This window comes from Cherax quadricarinatus, chromosome 70 (genome assembly GCF_038502225.1).
Source record: "Cherax quadricarinatus isolate ZL_2023a chromosome 70, ASM3850222v1, whole genome shotgun sequence".
Classification (NCBI taxonomy): domain Eukaryota; kingdom Metazoa; phylum Arthropoda; class Malacostraca; order Decapoda; family Parastacidae; genus Cherax; species Cherax quadricarinatus.
The window spans coordinates 15,288,142-15,305,698 of NC_091361.1; the positions used below are offsets into that span (position 1 = coordinate 15,288,142).

The 17,557-nt window shown below is 43.0% G+C and overlaps 2 protein-coding genes across 2 annotated transcripts in view; both read left to right on the top strand.

Annotated features, from left to right (window-relative positions):
- Nucleotides 1–17,557, top strand: part of LOC128695258 (uncharacterized) — a 1,855,180-nt gene that overhangs the window by 1,777,395 nt on the left and 60,228 nt on the right. The window lies entirely within an intron of this gene.
- Nucleotides 15,397–17,557, top strand: part of LOC138854802 (mucin-5AC-like) — a 72,515-nt gene continuing 70,354 nt past the window's right edge. The window contains exon 1 of the mRNA XM_070099905.1: nt 15,397–15,564. The gene's annotated coding sequence lies outside the window, so the exon portion shown is untranslated. The remainder of the gene's footprint in view (nt 15,565–17,557) is intronic.

Here is a 17,557-nt window from a genome sequence, read left to right on the forward strand (position 1 = left end):
TTGGATTTGAGTGGGACTTGCATATGAGAGTGAATCGAGTTATCAGAGCTTATTTCTTGATTGGCATTGAAAATTGGGTTGGGCAAATGTTTTGTTATTGGGATGGATTGTAAAGGACTTGCCTAGTGTGGGCCAACAGGCTTGCTGCAGTGTTCCTCTTTTCTTATGTTCTTAAAAGGACACGTGCTGTACATTGTTGGTAGAATTACCAACAATATGTAAAGTAAAAGGACACAAATGCAACTAATGTGACGTTTTACTGTGGCAACGTTTCGCTCTCTAGGAGCTTTGTTAAGCCGTAACGGCTTCACTAAGCTCATAGAGAGCGAAACGTTGCCACAGTAAAACGTCACATTAGTTTGTCCTTTTACTTTACATATTGTTGGTAATTCTACCAACAATGTACAATTATTGGATTGTATGTTTTGTTTGTGTATAAGCAAATATGCAAAAAATACTTGGAAAAATCTTGAACTCTTTGTATTCTTGATGGTTTAGAAAGACACGTAAGCAAACACTGACATATTTATTAGAAAACGTTTCGGTCCTGGGACCTTGATCACTTCTAACATAGAGAGATAGACTATATATATAGGCGGAGAGTGAGGTGTGAGTGACGCATGGTGACCTGAAGAATGTCATGTTGGGATGAGGACGGGTAGACGATGAAATCATGTGACTCCTGTGTTGTTGGGTTGGTGGTGCTTAAGTATCATGTATGCCAATGTTTTTGAAATTTTGTAGTTTCCAGTGTTACGTTCTATAGTGTCGGTGACGGCGATTAGTGAGGCTTCTAGGCGCCGTCGGCGTCTGAGATCTGGTTCGGTGAGAACGAGTTGTGCCTCATTCCAGTTCATCAAATGTGTACAAGTGCACAGTAACCAAATTCTTTTCCCTACAACCAACATCTCCAACCATAGCATTGGTAAAGCTCTTTTACGACATGTTGGCCAAAATATAACCTTCCACACACTTCGGAGTGGTGCACGCATCGTTACAGATCAGAATGCAGAACAGGCTCAGGATCTTTCCATTGACAACATTCCTATCACAGCTCACAAGCACGCTACTCTGAATCCTTATAGTGGTACGGTGGTTTAACTGCGTACCATTGTACGGTGTGATTTTCTGTTTTGCGTTGATGATATCTTGGAGGAATTAGCCTTTCAGGACCTTCCGATTCTTAAAGTGGATACTTAAGTCTTGCCCACTTGTGAGCGGAGGCACTTTCCCTGTAACATCACTCACTTAACCTTTGACTGCCGTGAACTCCTGTCCTCCGTTTATACTGCGGGCCATCGCCTAGGGGTCTGTAAAGTGGTCTCTACACCCATAACAGTGTCGACATTGCTGGCGCTTCGAACATCACGCTAAATACTACAGGTCTATGGTGGAGAGCCCGGTCTGCAGTGTCGCAGATCATGCCAGTATATCTTGCAGTCTTCGCCCACTTGTCTTAATTTCAATGAAACTCATCCTTCTTTTTCCCACCGATGTCAGCTCTATCATAATGAACGAGTCTTAAGGAGAGCAAAGACCTTACTTATGCTGTAGCTGTCTCTCGGCTCTACCTTCAAGGGAATCTTTCTCGTGTTCCGTATTCTTGAGCAGCTAGAAGACCTCCAACCTTGATGGTCCCCTGACTCTCACACTGAGTCTCTGTTTTGCATTTGCATTGATCTTCCTGTTTGTTTCTTGTCAGTTGCCCTTGATTACGTTTGGCCTGTTATCTCGGATTTTCACGACAGTGAGCACTTTCCGTTGGCACTCTGCGGCATTCCGTTCTGTTCCTCAAACCTCAGGCAGGCATTCTCAGACATGCATGCCTTGGTGCTCTCCAGCACGTGTCCGTGCAGTGCGTTTGAAATGTGCTGCGTGGGGCCATTATCGATATAATCGGACCGGAGATCGTCTTTTGGATTTTAAGCGAGCAATTGCAGTTGGTTGCCACATCATACACGATGTTATTCACACATGTTGGCAAGACTGTTTTTATTGTTACCTCTATTATCCCTGTGTGTGCGGTCTGGGAGAAGGTACGGAAGTTGTGTGGCAAGTACACTCGGGACCCAGTTCGCGTTTTACGGGTAGCTGGTGCTAGTGTTGCAGAACCTCTTGAGGTTGCCATGGAAATCGGGAACTATCTAGTCTGTCTCTCACAAGGGCTCCACCTCTGTCCCTCGTTTCTCGCTTCCAAGCCTGCCAGGGAGCAATCGTCCTTGGATTTCTCTACAAGTGGGATGGAGCCATATAATGTGTCTTTTTACTCATAAAAACAGAATCCACGCTTTTCGCTTGCTGGTCATTGGCAGCTGGGCCCGATGATATATCCGTATGCAACAGCGTTTGCATTCTACAGCCCTTAGTCCTTTTGCGTCATTTGAATCTTGATTGGACGCGAGGGGTTCTCGCTCAGCAATAGAAATGTGCCATTGTACTACCGTTTCGCAAATAAGGCACTTGATACCCCTCACTATCGTCCCATAGCTGTGACCAGTGTAGTCTGGTGTAGATTGGTGAATAACGTCTGATGTGGTATTTAGACTCTCAATAGTTTTTCTCCTTGCCAATATGGCTTTTGCAAGGGCCGCTCTACTCTGGACCCCTTGCTCCTCTTAGATACGTATGTGCCAAATGCCTCTGCTAATAAACACTCCATCCTAGAACTCTGTTTTTGATCTCAAGAAGGCGACACCACTTGGAGGTATACCATCTTAGTCCAAGCCCACTCCTTAGGCCTCCACGGTAATCTACTGACCTTCCTAGCTGCTTTCTCGGCACCTCGTTTTCCTCAGACTTTGTTCAGGCTGAGGGTGTCCCACAAGGCTGTGTCCTTAGCACTACCCTTTTCTCTTGGCTATAAATGACCTATCTTCTGTTCTTCCATCGCATGTTTGGTGGTCACTATATGGATGACTTCGCTATAGCTTACGCAGGCGCTGACTGTCGGCTGGTAGCGGCCTTCCTTCAGGATGCGAATGGCTAGGTTTCCCATTGGGCTACTTCTCATGAATTTAAATATTCTCGTGCTAAAACCCATTTCATTACCTTCACCAGACGTCCTCTTGTCCAAGATATTTCACTGTATTTACATGGCTTACTAATCCCAGAATGTGATGCGTTCAAGTTTCTTGGTCTTCTGTTTTATCGCCAGTTGACGTGGAAACCTCACATTTCTTTGAAAGTAGCTTGCCATGGTCGACTGAATCTCCTTAAAATTCTTGCGCATCGTTCATGGGAAGCAGATAGCCGGACTCTCCTCCGTTTACATTCCACCCTAGTCTTGTACAAACTGGATTATGGAGACCAAGTCTATTATGCAGCTTCTCCTACCATTGATTCATCAGGGTCTACGTTTATGACTTGGTGCCTTTCGTTCATCCCCCTCTATGCTGAGGCGAATGTTCCTTAGCCGATCGTCGTGATGTTCATTGCCTTCGTTATTTTGTCAGCTCTCATGACCTTCGCGTTCCTTCAATGTATAGGTGGGTCTCAGACGTTAGTAGAAGCCCGTTATTTGTTCGACGCCCCTGCTTACTCCAGCCGTTTTATCTTTGCCTTCACTCACTCCAGTCTTCTTTCCAGTTGCTTTCCTTGTATGTTCACATAGCATCTTCCTTTTCCCTTCACCCCTGGGAGGTTCCAGTAGTTCGTGTCTGTTCTCCCCTGCTGCCGTGCACCAAAGTTCTTACCTACGCCTGCTTCTCGCTCTCTTTTGCTTGATCACTTCCGGTCGCATACGCATGCCATTGCGGTTTATACAGATGATTCTAAATCTGATGGTGATGGGTTTGCGGCGGTGATCCCTGACGATGTTGTCCTGGGTCATTTGTGAGACTTGGCTAGTATTTTTACCGCCGAGTTGTATGCCATCCTCATAGCGCTTCTCCTGCGTTTGTGATCATTTCAGATTCCCTCAGCACTTTACAGGCCATTAAGCAATTTGATTCTCCTCAGCCACTGGACCTTCGTATTCAACTATGGTTGCACCGTGTGGCTAGCAAAAACAAAGACGCCGTTTTCTGTTGGGTCCCTGGACACTTTGATGTGCAGAGCAATGAACAGGTGGATGCTGTGTGGTCAGCGGTGCGTGATCTTCCGGTTTCCTATAGAAGTATTCCCTAGCGTCCCTTCCAGCCCTTTCCTCCCCTCACCTCTGATCTGCTGTCCCTAGCTATTTTCTGCCCCGCAGTGCTGCATGACCCTTGTCGGTTTAGTGCTTTATTATTTGATTATATTAAGGAGTACCCAAGGGTCACTGAAGCCTTCAGAGACCAATGCGAAGTAAAAATCCTAACCCAAACTCTCTCCTTCCAGAATTCCTGTACTGACCTCACTCCCACTCAGGCTTCACTCATTAGTAAGAGGAGCTCAAATTTCGCAATTTAGAATGAGCACCTAGTACCATAATCAACATTTATTTTTACAATTCATAAAGATTGTCTCCACCGTTATTTCCATGTTTTTTCATACTGTATTCACTTATCTACATTACTTTAACCAAGGTTATATTGTCGACTTATTTCATCTAATTTTTCTTTGTGAAACCAATGTATTATTTTGACCAAGTTCACTTTGGAGAATCATTACTTTTAGCTAAATATTTGTAAAATCGGTGCATAATCTTGACGTAGCTTACTGTGAATTGTGTACACTGTTATTGTGTATTATTACGACCAAGCTTACGGTGTCGATTTCTGACTCTTAAGCTTTATTTGTGAAACCAGTATATTTTTCTGACGAAGATTAGGTCAGGTGTATCTGAGAAAATTAGAGCTTAGGAAGGAGTAGTGGTAATGTTGAATGATTTTTTATGGGATATAAATATATAAGTTCAAAGATTATGTAGATATAAATAAGGGCAGGATGCGAAAATTGGGTTATATTGTTACTGCACGTAGGGAAGAGAAGTGTAGAGGAGAGAGAAAGTTTGAGAAGTTAAGCGAGTGTTCAGAGAATCTTGAATCACTTAAGAAAGTAAGTGTTGTGGCCTAAATAATAGTGGAAGAAACTGTCGTAGAGGACATAGTACGTAAGTTTGGAGTTCTAGGGATAAATGATAATGGGAGCCTTTAATTGAGCTTTGTATAGAAAGAGGTTTGGTAATAGGTAGTGCGTATTTTAAGAAAATAAAAATAGGGTAAATTAGTGCACGAGATATGATAGAAAGCGTAATGACAGCAGTTTATTGGACAAATAAATAACAAAAAGGCACAATACCGTGACTGGAACGATACACAAATAACCCGCACATAAAAGAGAGAAGCTTACGACGACGTTTCGGTCCGACTTGGACCATTGACAAAGTTAATATAATTATATATTAATATAATGAAACGTTTATAGTTAGACTTCAGGATGAGTATGGTTTTGGAAGGTCAACGGAAATTTACCTAACTTCGCGGGAGACTGGTTAAATATCTCTGGCTTAGTCCCCAGCTAGTCGCCGTATATATTTTCTGGTTTGATAAGAACCATGAAGCAATATCTGCTATTTATTTTTTGTCTGTTTGCTCGTATCAAACTGATTAATGACCTGGAGATCTGTATGGCTGAATATTTCGGTGGTAACTAGATAGTAGTCACTGGTGAAGTGCCATCAGCTATGGAAGTTCCAGTAACAGTGAATAACATTTTCCACAATAAATTACAGGAAAAAAATACATTCTCATTGATCGCAATATTTTCGTATGAAAACTTTAATTACCAATTTCCTATTAAGTACATTTAATTTAGGTGATAAATTTAGGAAAATTAATTAGGAAAAGTTCCTTCGTAACTAAGCATGTGGAAATCAGATTTCATTTTCGTGATAATTAACATAACACTAGTGATATATTCTCTTGGTCATTACCACATAATCACTGCTTATGGACCGGCTGTCTGTTCCTACTGGTTTTTAATATACTTCGTTCAGTGTCTGGCACCTGGTACCAGTCGGCGCCACGCTGTCTGTCCCTCCCAATCTGTCTTTTTTCCGGTAACAGATGTTCCTTTGTATGCATCTACCCGGACACACTATTCCATCTGCAACTCTGTGAGTTTGTGACTAAGTGCTGGCTATATCAAAAAAGGCCTAGAGCTTTTTATTCAATTCTCCCCTTTAATTATTTTGTATGTTTAATAACTTGTTTTTGATTATTGTATATATATTTATATATATATATATATATATATATATATATATATATATATATATATATATATATATATATATATATATATATATATTATTTTTATTATCACACTGGCCGATTCCCACCAAGGCAGGGTGGCCCGAAAAAGAAAAACTTTCACCATCATTCAGTCCATCACTGTCTTGCCAGAAGGGTGCTTTACACTACAGTTTTTAAACTGCAACATTAACACCCCTCCTTCAGAGTGCAGGCACTGTACTTCCCATCTCCAGGACTCAAGTCCGGCCTGCCGGTTTCCCTGAATCCCTTCATAAATGTTACTTTGCTCACACTCCAACAGCACGTCAAGTATTAAAAACCATTTGTCTCCATTCACTCCTATCAAACACGCTCACGCATGCCTGCTGGAAGTCCAAGCCCCTCGCACACAAAACCTCCTTTACCCCTTCCCTCCAACCCTTCCTAGGCCGACCCCTACCCCGCCTTCCTTCCACTACAGACTGATACACTCTTGAAGTCATTCTGTTTCGCTCCATTCTCTCTACATGTCCGAACCACCTCAACAACCCTTCCTCAGCCCTCTGGACAACAGTTTTGGTAATCCCGCACCTCCTCCTAACTTCCAAACTACGAATTCTCTGCATTATATTCACACCACACATTGCCCTCAGACATGACATCTCCACTGCCTCCAGCCTTCTCCTCGCTGCAACATTCATCACCCACGCTTCACACCCATATAAGAGCGTTGGTAAAACTATACTCTCATACATTCCCCTCTTTGCCTCCAAGGACAAAGTTCTTTGTCTCCACAGACTCCTAAGTGCACCACTCACTCTTTTTCCCTCATCAATTCTATGATTCACCTCATCTTTCATAGACCCATCCGCTGACACGTCCACTCCCAAATATCTGAATACATTCACCTCCTCCATACTCTCTCCCTCCAATCTGATATTCAATCTTTCATCACCTAATCTTTTTGTTATCCTCATAACCTTACTCTTTCCTGTATTCACCTTTAATTTTTTTCTTTTGCACACCCTACCAAATTCATCCACCAATCTCTGCAGCTTCTCTTCAGAATCTCCCAAGAGCACAGTGTCATCAGCAAAGAGCAGCTGTGACAACTCCCACTTTGTGTGTGATTCTTTATCTTTTAACTCCACGCCTCTTGCCAAGACCCTCGCATTTACTTCTCTTACAACCCCATCTATAAATATATTAAACAACCACGGTGACATCACACATCCTTGTCTAAGGCCTACTTTTACTGGGAAAAAATTTCCCTCTTTCCTACATACTCTAACTTGAGCCTCACTATCCTCGTAAAAACTCTTCACTGCTTTCAGTAACCTACCTCCTACACCATACACTTGCAACATCTGCCACATTGCCCCCCTATCCACCCTGTCATACGCCTTTTCCAAATCCATAAATGCCACAAAGACCTCTTTAGCCTTATCTAAATACTGTTCACTTATATGTTTCACTGTAAACACCTGGTCCACACACCCCCTACCTTTCCTAAAGCCTCCTTGTTCATCTGCTATCCTATTCTCCGTCTTACTCTTAATTCTTTCAATTATAACTCTACCATACACTTTACCAGGTACACTCAACAGACTTAGCCCCCTATAATTTTTGCACTCTCTTTTATTCCCTTTGCCTTTATACAAAGGAACTATGCATGCTCTCTGCCAATCCCTAGGTACCTTACCCTCTTCCATACAGTTATTAAATAATTGCACCAACCACTCCAAAACTATATCCCCACCTGCTTTTAACATTTCTATCTTTATCCCATCAATCCCGGCTGCCTTACCCCCTTTCATTTTACCTACTGCCTCACGAAACTTCCCCCACACTCACAACTGGCTCTTCCTCACTCCTACAAGATGTTATTCCTCCTTGCCCTATACACGAAATCACAGCTTCCCTATCTTCATCAACATTTAACAATTCCTCAAAATATTCCCTCCATCTTCCCAATACCTCTAACTCTCCATTTAATAACTCTCCTCTCCTATTTTTAACTGACAAATCCATTTGTTCTCTAGGCTTTCTTAACTTGTTAATCTCACTCCAAAACTTTTTCTTATTTTCAACAAAATTTGTTGATAACATCTCACCCACTCTCTCATTTGCTCTCTTTTTACATTGCTTCACCACTCTCTTAACCTCTCTCTTTTTCTCCATATACTCTTCCCTCCTTGCATCACTTCTACTTTGTAAAAACTTCTCATATGCTAACTTTTTCTCCCTTACTACTCTCTTTACATCATCATTCCACCAATCGCTCCTCTTCCCTCCTGCACCCACTTTCCTGTAACCACAAACTTCTGCTGAACACTCTAACACTACATTTTTAAACCTACCCCATACCTCTTCGACCCCATTGCCTATGCTCTCATTAACCCATCTATCCTCCAATAGCTGTTTATATCTTTCCCTAACTGCCTCCTCTTTTAGTTTATAAACCTTCACCTCTCTCTTCCCTGATGCTTCTATTCTCCTTGTATCCCATCTACCTTTTACTCTCAGTGTAGCTACAACTAGAAAGTGATCTGATATATCTGTGGCCCCTCTATAAACATGTACATCCTGAAGTCTACTCAACAGTCTTTTATCTACCAATACATAATCCAACAAACTACTGTCATTTCGCCCTACATCATATCGTGTATACTTATTTATCCTCTTTTTCTTAAAATATGTATTACCTATAACTAAACCCCTTTCTATACAAAGTTCAATCAAAGGGCTCCCATTATCATTTACACCTGGCACCCCAAACTTACCTACCACACCCTCTCTAAAAGTTTCTCCTACTTTAGCATTCAGGTCCCCTACCACAATTACTCTCTCACTTGGTTCAAAGGCTCCTATACATTCACTTAACATCTCCCAAAATCTCTCTCTCTCCTCTGCATTCCTCTCTTCTCCAGGTGCATACACGCTTATTATGACCCACTTCTCGCATCCAACCTTTACTTTAATCCACATAATTCTTGAATTTACACATTCATATTCTCTTTTCTCCTTCCATAACTGATCATTTAACATTACTGCTACCCCTTCCTTTGCTCTAACTCTCTCAGATACTCCAGATTTAATCCCATTTATTTCCCCCCACTGAAACTCTCCTACCCCCTTCAGCTTTGTTTCGCTTAGAGCCAGGACATCCAACTTCTTTCCATTCATAACATCAGCAATCATCTGTTTCTTGTCATCCGCACTACATCCACGCACATTTAAGCATCCCAGTTTTATAAAGTTTTTCTTCTTCTCTTTTTTAGTAAATGTATACAGGAGAAGGGGTTACTAGCCCATTGCTCCCGGCATTTTAGTCGCCTCATACGACACGCATGGCTTACGGAGGAAAGATTCTTTTCCACTTCCCCATGGGCAATAGAAGAAATAAAAAAGAACAAGAGCTATTTAGAAAAAGGAGAAAAACCTAGATGTATGTATATATATATATGCATGTGCGTGTCTGTGAAGTGTGACCAAAGTGTAAGTAGTAGCAAGATATCCCTGTTATCTAGCGTGTTTATGAGACAGAAAAAGAAACCAGCAATCCTACCATCATGCAAAACAGTTACAGGTTTTTGTTTCACAGTCATCTGGCAGGACGGTAGTACTTCCCTGGGTGGTTGCTGTCTACCAACCTACTACTCTAGATCTTTACTGGGGACCCTCATCCTCAGAGAAGACAATAAACGTACCTCAGGGGAAAACTCAAGGTTCTCCCCGGAACTGTTTGAATATTTTCTTCTACCAGCCCCTATATTTTTATGCTACATGTTAACTTTATTAAGACAGAATACATTGATAGAAAACACGAACATGAATACATTGGTACAATATATCAAAGGTTATGAATCTCCTCCAGCTCCTCCGAAGCCGGACGCGAGTCCAGTATGCAGCATGCATTTTCCCTCTGGATGGCCACGCTGAGGCGCTGGAACATGAAAGTGGCTGCTCTTGGGTCCCTCGTGGTGTCGATGAGTCTAGAATCCAGTTCTTTAAGGAAACGTGTAGCATTTTCCCCCATGATCCCAAGGTCTCTGATCCCACTGGGACAAATTGATACTGTTGGCATGTCCCTGTACTTGCCGAACTCCTCCCTGTGGTCAGCAGCTCCTCCCTGTCGCCGGACACTGTTATGGATATAGGTGTGGAGACACAGGTATAGTCCTATGCTAAGAGCTTGCCATTCTTCCAAAGATAGATGGTGATCCCATCGGCGCGGTTTGCTGGGCTGTGATTATTGTTGGCTGCTAGTGATCGGGGCTCCCTCTCGGCTGGGCATCCAGCTGTAGCAAGGGTTATCTTTATGATGTCGTTGACCTCATTGTGTCTTGCATGCCAGCCCTTGGTTTTGGAACAGTTAAGACCATGTAGACCATATTGGTTGGCTTGCGCATCGCCGCAAATACATGTATATTCCGTGTGAATTGGGGTGGCAAGGCGCAGAGCCACTGCAATACTGAGGGCAGTTAAGAAATCGATATATTCAGTTAGAGAGAGAAAAAAAGGAATAAGTAAAGCTAAAAGGGATTATGAGGCTAAGGTCGCAAGGGACTCGAAGACTAACCCAAAAGGGTTCTTTTAGGTGTACAGAAGTAAGATTAGGGACAAGACAGGCCCACTAAAGAGTAACTGTGATAAGGATGTGTGTGAATCTTTACATACTTCCTCTCCGTTTTACCCAGGAAGATAGTAAAATTCCAGGAATAATAAATTATGTAGAACAGGATGATAATAAACTATGCACGATTACAGTAACTAGTGACATGGTTCTCAGATAAATAGAGAAATTAAAACATAAATCCCCAGGTCCTGATGAATTGTTTACAAGAGTTTTAAAGGAATGTAAACAGGAACTTAGCAAACCTCTGGCTTATCTTTTCAACATTTCACTACAAACTGGCTTAGTGCCTGATAAGTGAAAATTTTCAAATGTAATACCTGCTTACAAGGCAGGTGACAGGTCTTTAGCTTCGAACTATAGACCAATAAGCCTTACCTCCATAGTGGGAAAATATATGGAATCAATAATTGCCAAGCAATTCGTAGCTATCTTGAAAGACACAAATTGATTAATGAATCTCAACACGGTTTTACGAAGGGGCGATCCTGTCTTACGAATTTACGATTTTTTTTTACTAAGGTATTTGAGGTAAATCATGGTATCGAATATGATATTGTGTATATGGACTTCAGTAAGGCTTTCGATAGAGTTCCACACCAGAGGCTATTGAGGAAACTTAAGGCACACGGAATAGGAGGAGAAATTTTTTCCTGGGTAGAGGCATGGTTGACAAATAGGCAGCAGAGAGTTTGCATAAATGGGGAGAAATCAGAAAGGGGGCACGTCACAAGCGGTGTTCCACAGGGGTCAGTGTTGGGCCCGTTGTTGTTCACAATTTACGTAAACGACACAGATGAGGGAATAAATAGCGACATAAGCGAATTTGCTGATGACATCAAAATAGGCCGTCCAATTCATTCTATTGAGGACATTAGAGTACTCCAGGATGATTTGAATAGACTGATGCAATGGTCGGAGAAGTGGCAGATGCAGTTTAATATAGACAAATGCAAAGTTCTAAATGTTGGAAAGGATAATAACCATGCCACAAACTAAATAATGTAGATCTTCATATTACTGATTGCGAAAAGGATTTAGGAGTTCTGGTTAGCAGTAACCTGAAACCAAGACAACAGTATATAAGTGTTCGCAATAAAGCTAACAGAATTCTTGGCTTCATATCAAAAAGCATAAATAATAGAAATCCTCAGGTTGTTCTTCATATGCTTCCTTGGTTAGGACTCATTTAGACTATGCTGCACAGTTCCGGTCACCGTATTACAGAATGGATATAAATGCTCTGGAAAACGTACAGAGGAGGATGACAAAGATGATCCCATGTATCAGAAATCTTTCCTATGAGGATAGACTGAGGGCCCTGAATCTGCACTCTAGAAAGGCATAGAATTAGGGAGCGTATGATTGAGGTGTATAAATGGAAAACAGGAATAAATAAAGGGGATATAAATAGGGTAATACATATTTTAAGAAAAAGAGGATAAATAAGTATACAAGATATGATGTAGGGCGAAATGACAGTAGTTTGTTGGATTATGTATTGGTAGATAAAAGACTGTTGAGTATACTTCAGGATGTACATGTTTATAGAGGGGCCACAGATATATCAGATCACTTTCTAGTTGTAGCTACACTGAGAGTAAAAGGTAGATGGGATACAAGGAGAATAGAAGCATCAGGGAAGAGAGAGGTGAAGGTTTATAAACTAAAAGAGGAGGCAGTTAGGGTAAGATATAAAGAGCTATTGGAGGATAGATGGGCTAATGAGAGCATAGGCAATGGGGTCGAAGAGGTATGGGGTAGGTTTAAAAATGTAGTGTTAGAGTGTTCAGCAGAAGTTTGTGGTTACAGGAAAGTAGGTGCGGGAGGGAAGAGGAGCGATTGGTGGAATGATGATGTAAAGAGAGTAGTAAGGGAGAAAAAGTTAGCATATGAGAAGTTTTTACAAAGTAGAAGTGATGCAAGGAGGGAAGAGTATATGGAGAAAAAGAGAGAGGTTAAGAGAGTGGTGAAGCAATGTAAAAAGAGAGCAAATGAGAGAGTGGGTGAGATGTTATCAACAAATTTTGTTGAAAATAAGAAAAAGTTTTGGAGTGAGATTAACAAGTTAAGAAAGCCTAGAGAACAAATGGATTTGTCAGTTAAAAATAGGAGAGGAGAGTTATTAAATGGAGAGTTAGAGGTATTGGGAAGATGGAGGGAATATTTTGAGGAATTGTTAAATGTTGATGAAGATAGGGAAGCTGTGATTTCGTGTATAGGGCAAGGAGGAATAACATCTTGTAGGAGTGAGGAAGAGCCAGTTGTGAGTGTGGGGGAAGTTTCGTGAGGCAGTAGGTAAAATGAAAGGGGGTAAGGCAGCCGGGATTGATGGGATAAAGATAGAAATGTTAAAAGCAGGTGGGGATATAGTTTTGGAGTGGTTGGTGCAATTATTTAATAACTGTATGGAAGAGGGTAAGGTACCTAGGGATTGGCAGAGAGCATGCATAGTTCCTTTGTATAAAGGCAAAGGGGATAAAAGAGAGTGCAAAAATTATAGGGGGATAAGTCTGCTGAGTATACCTGGTAAAGTGTATGGTAGAGTTATTATTGAAAGAATTAAGAGTAAGACAGAGAATAGGATAGCAGATGAACAAGGAGGCTTTAGGAAAGGTAGGGGGTGTGTGGACCAGGTGTTTACAGTGAAACATATAAGTGAACAGTATTTAGATAAGGCTAAAGAGGTCTTTGTGGCATTTATGGATTTGGAAAAGGCGTATGACAGGGTGGATAGGGGGGCAATGTGGCAGATGTTGCAAGTGTATGGTGTAGGATGTAGGTTACTGAAAGCAGTGAAGAGTTTTTACGAGGATAGTGAGGCTCAAGTTAGAGTATGTAGGAAAGAGGGAAATTATTTCCCAGTAAAAGTAGGCCTTAGACAAAGATGTGTGATGTCACCGTGGTTGTTTAATATATTTATAGATGGGGTTGTAAGAGAAGTAAATGCGAGGGTCTTGACAAGAGGCGTGGAGTTAAAAGATAAAGAATCACACACAAAGTGGGAGTTGTCACAGCTGCTCTTTGCTGATGACACTGTGCTCTTGGGAGATTCTGAAGAGAAGTTGCAGAGATTGGTGGATGAATTTGGTAGGGTGTGCAAAAGAAGAAAATTAAAGGTGAATACAGGAAAGAGTAAGGTTATGAGGATAACAAAAAGATTAGGTGATGAAAGATTGAATATTAGATTGGAGGGAGAGAGTATGGAGGAGGTGAATGTATTCAGATATTTGGGAGTGGACGTGTCAGCGGATGGGTCTATGAAAGATGAGGTGAATCATAGAATTGATGAGGGAAAAAGAGTGAGTGGTGCACTTAGGAGTCTGTGGAGACAAAGAACTTTGTCCTTGGAGGCAAATAGGGGAATGTATGTGAGTATAGTTTTACCAACGCTCTTATATGGGTGTGAAGCATGGGTGATGAATGATGCAGCAAGGAGAAGGCTGGAGGCAGTGGAGATGTCATGTCTGAGGGCAATGTGTGGTGTGAATATAATGCAGAGAATTCGTAGTTTGGAAGTTAGGAGGAGGTGCGGGATTACCAAAACTGTTGTCCAGAGGGCTGAGGAAGGGTTGTTGAGGTGGTTCGGACATGTAGAGAGAATGGAGCGAAACAGAATGACTTCAAGAGTGTATCAGTCTGTAGTGGAAGGAAGGCGGGGTAGGGGTCGGCCTAGGAAATGTTGGAGAGAGGGGGTAAAGGAGGTTTTGTGTGCGAGGGGCTTGGACTTCCAGCAGGTATGCATGAGCGTGTTTGATAGGAGTGAATGGAGACAAATGGTTTTTAATACTTGACGTGCTATTGGAGTGTGAGCAAAGTAACATTTATGAAGGGATTCAGGGAAACCGGCAGGCCGGACTTGAGTCCTGGAGATGGGAAGTACAGTGCCTGCACTCTGAAGGAGGGGTGTTAATGTTGCAGTTTAAAAACTGTAGTGTAAAGCACCCTTCTGGCAAGACAGTGATGGAGTGAATGATGGTGAAAGTTTTTCTTTTTCGGGCCACCCTGCTTTGGTGGGAATCGGCCAGTGTGATAATAAAAAATAATAAAATAAATAGGGTGCTAAAAATATCTAGCCTAGACAGGACTCGCAGCAATGGTTTCAAGCTGGAAAAATTCGGATTCAGGAAGGATATAGAAAAGCACTGGTTTGTTAATAGTTGTGGATGAGTGGAACAAACTCCCGAGTACCGTCATAGAAGCTAAAACGTTGTATAGTTTTAAAAATAGGTTGGATAAATACATGAGTGGATGTGGGTGGGTGTGAGTTGAACCTGACTAGCTGGTGCTACTGGGTCAGAACCTCTTCAAGGGGGGCTCCTTGGCGTGGTGAAGAGGCTCTTGGTCTGAGGAATTAGACCTGTCGGTCTTCTTCCTCAGACCGAACCTAATTACCACCCATTCTCCCCTCCCCTATCCCATCCTCCCCATCCTCCCCTTTTTCCATTCCTCCTCCTCCTCTCCACCCCTCCCTTTTGCCCTTCCTCTTTTTGGCCTTTGAGATTTCTCCCACAGGCGCGCTAGTTCGTAGGTAGGGGAAAGGACACCGGGGTTCATCCCATTCTGTTGAGGTTCTTGGCAGTGGCATAGTTTGCCGTGGAATCTGGATCGCCTGGGGATGTCCCGATCCCTCTCCGGTATCCCGGAGTAGCTTGGGTGTCTTTCGGGCGACGGGTGTATCTCTGGAAGCCACCTTTCGGATTCCGGGGGTGGTGGCCGAAGGAGGTATGCCTTGCGGCGGATATCCGGCCGCCCTCTCTTTTGTCCACCGAGGTAGCTCAGCAGATGTGAGGTTGCTATCCCGATTGCTGGTTTACTGGCATGAAGGGTAGGGTATGGCACGGGTTCCATGCTGCATCTGCACTACTAGCGGTGCTGAGGTCCTCTTGGGCGCGGAGGGAGATTTCTGGCCCTTTCATTCCTCCTGGGAACTATTCCTCCCCGCTCCCCCCTTTTTTATTCTTGTTTTTATTTTTATTTTATTTTCTTTCTTTTTTTTTTCTTAAAAACAAAATGCAAAGGAGTAACCTAACCATGGAGAACCCAATCCATGAACCCACTACCCCCGGGCCCCTTCTTGATACCGCACCCCATTCTGACCCTGCCTTGTGTTTAGACCACTCTTCGGACACTCCTGATGTCCCTGTACCTCTTGCTGGTGCTGTTTCCTCACCCGCTTCAGGTACCGGGGCTTCGACTGACTCCTTCGATTTGTCTGAACTCCGCTTTCCTTTGACTATGCTTCCGGCTTCTCCCTCTACGGTACGGCAATTTTTTAATCGCCCGCCCATTTCACGCCGGACCAACTCCGGTCCTACTCCTAAACACCAACGTCAATCTCCTGATGATGCTCCTTCGTTACCTTCCCATTCTACTCGGAAAAGACCGACACGTCAAGCACTCCCTCTCCACGCTCAGTTTTGGACCACACAATGGACTAAATTCTTTACATTAAGACCGACTTCTTCTTCTGCCTACCTTTCTGACCATAGTATTGGCAAAGCGCTCCTACGTCATGTTGGTAGAGATATTTCATTTCATGCTCTCAAGAGCGGTACTCGCATCGTCACTGTCCAGAATTCTACCCAAGCTCATGATCTTTCTCTCCTTTCGAATATCGATACTACTCCTATCACTATTGAAAAAACATCTTTCTCTCAATTCTTGTAGTGGTACTGTCATTCTGCCCCATACCATAGTCCAACAGAATTTCCAGTCATGTGGCAATGACATTCTTGAACAGCTGGAACTCCAGGATCTCCCAATCCTCAAAGTAGACACTTATGTCCTTCCTGCCCGGGGGCGGAGACGTTACCCTTGCAATGTGGCTCGTTTAACTTTTGACAGCCGAGAACTCCCGTCCTCTGTATATGTCGCGGGACATCGGTTACTAGTTCGAATGGTGATACCTACACTGCAACAATGTAGAAATTGCTGGCGTTTTGGTCACCCAGCGAAATATTGCAGATCTATGGCCGAATGCCCAGTCTGTGGTGCCGACGACCATTCTAATACATCTTGCAGTCAACCTCCATCTTGCCTTAATTGTAATGAAGCTCACCCTTCGTACTCCCGCCGTTGCCAGGTCTACTTAAATGAACGTGAAATCCGTTGCCTCAAAGAGGCAGAAGGTCTCCCTTATGCTATGTCAGTTACTCATCTCTGCCTCCAAGGGAGACTACCCCGTGTTTCTTATTCTCGTGTTTCCAAACATCTTCCCACTTCTGGGGTCCCATCTTCTGCAGCCTCCTCTGTTGTTACCCCTCCCATAGCCACTCCGGCATCTAATCCTTTTGCTGTCCTTGGCTCTGACGTCCCGACTACAACTCAGTCTGTTCTCACATCTTCGCGTCCTTCCTCACACGCCCCAGTATCGACAAGACCTCGTACCACACCTAATACCAATCGCCCCTCTACTTCTCAGAAGTCAAAAAAATCCACATTGCTCAAATCTTCTTTGCCCCTTCCTTCCCTTCTTCCACCTCCACACTTTACCTTTCCAGTCTCTGTGCCTAGTTCTTTCCCTCTCTCTGGCTCTATTACAAGTGTGGAGATTCACCCTCCTCCTCATACTATGCCTTCCACCCCCGTTCCCTCCCAAGTTTCTCCCTCTTCTGCCACCTCCCAGGTTTCTGCCTCTTCTATCCCCCCCCACTCTTCATCTCCAGTCCCTTACACTCTTCCCTCCCCCTCTACTTTGGTACAGTCCATTATTGTCCCAATCTTTACTCACCCTCCTCCTTCTATCTCCAATATGGTCTCCCAT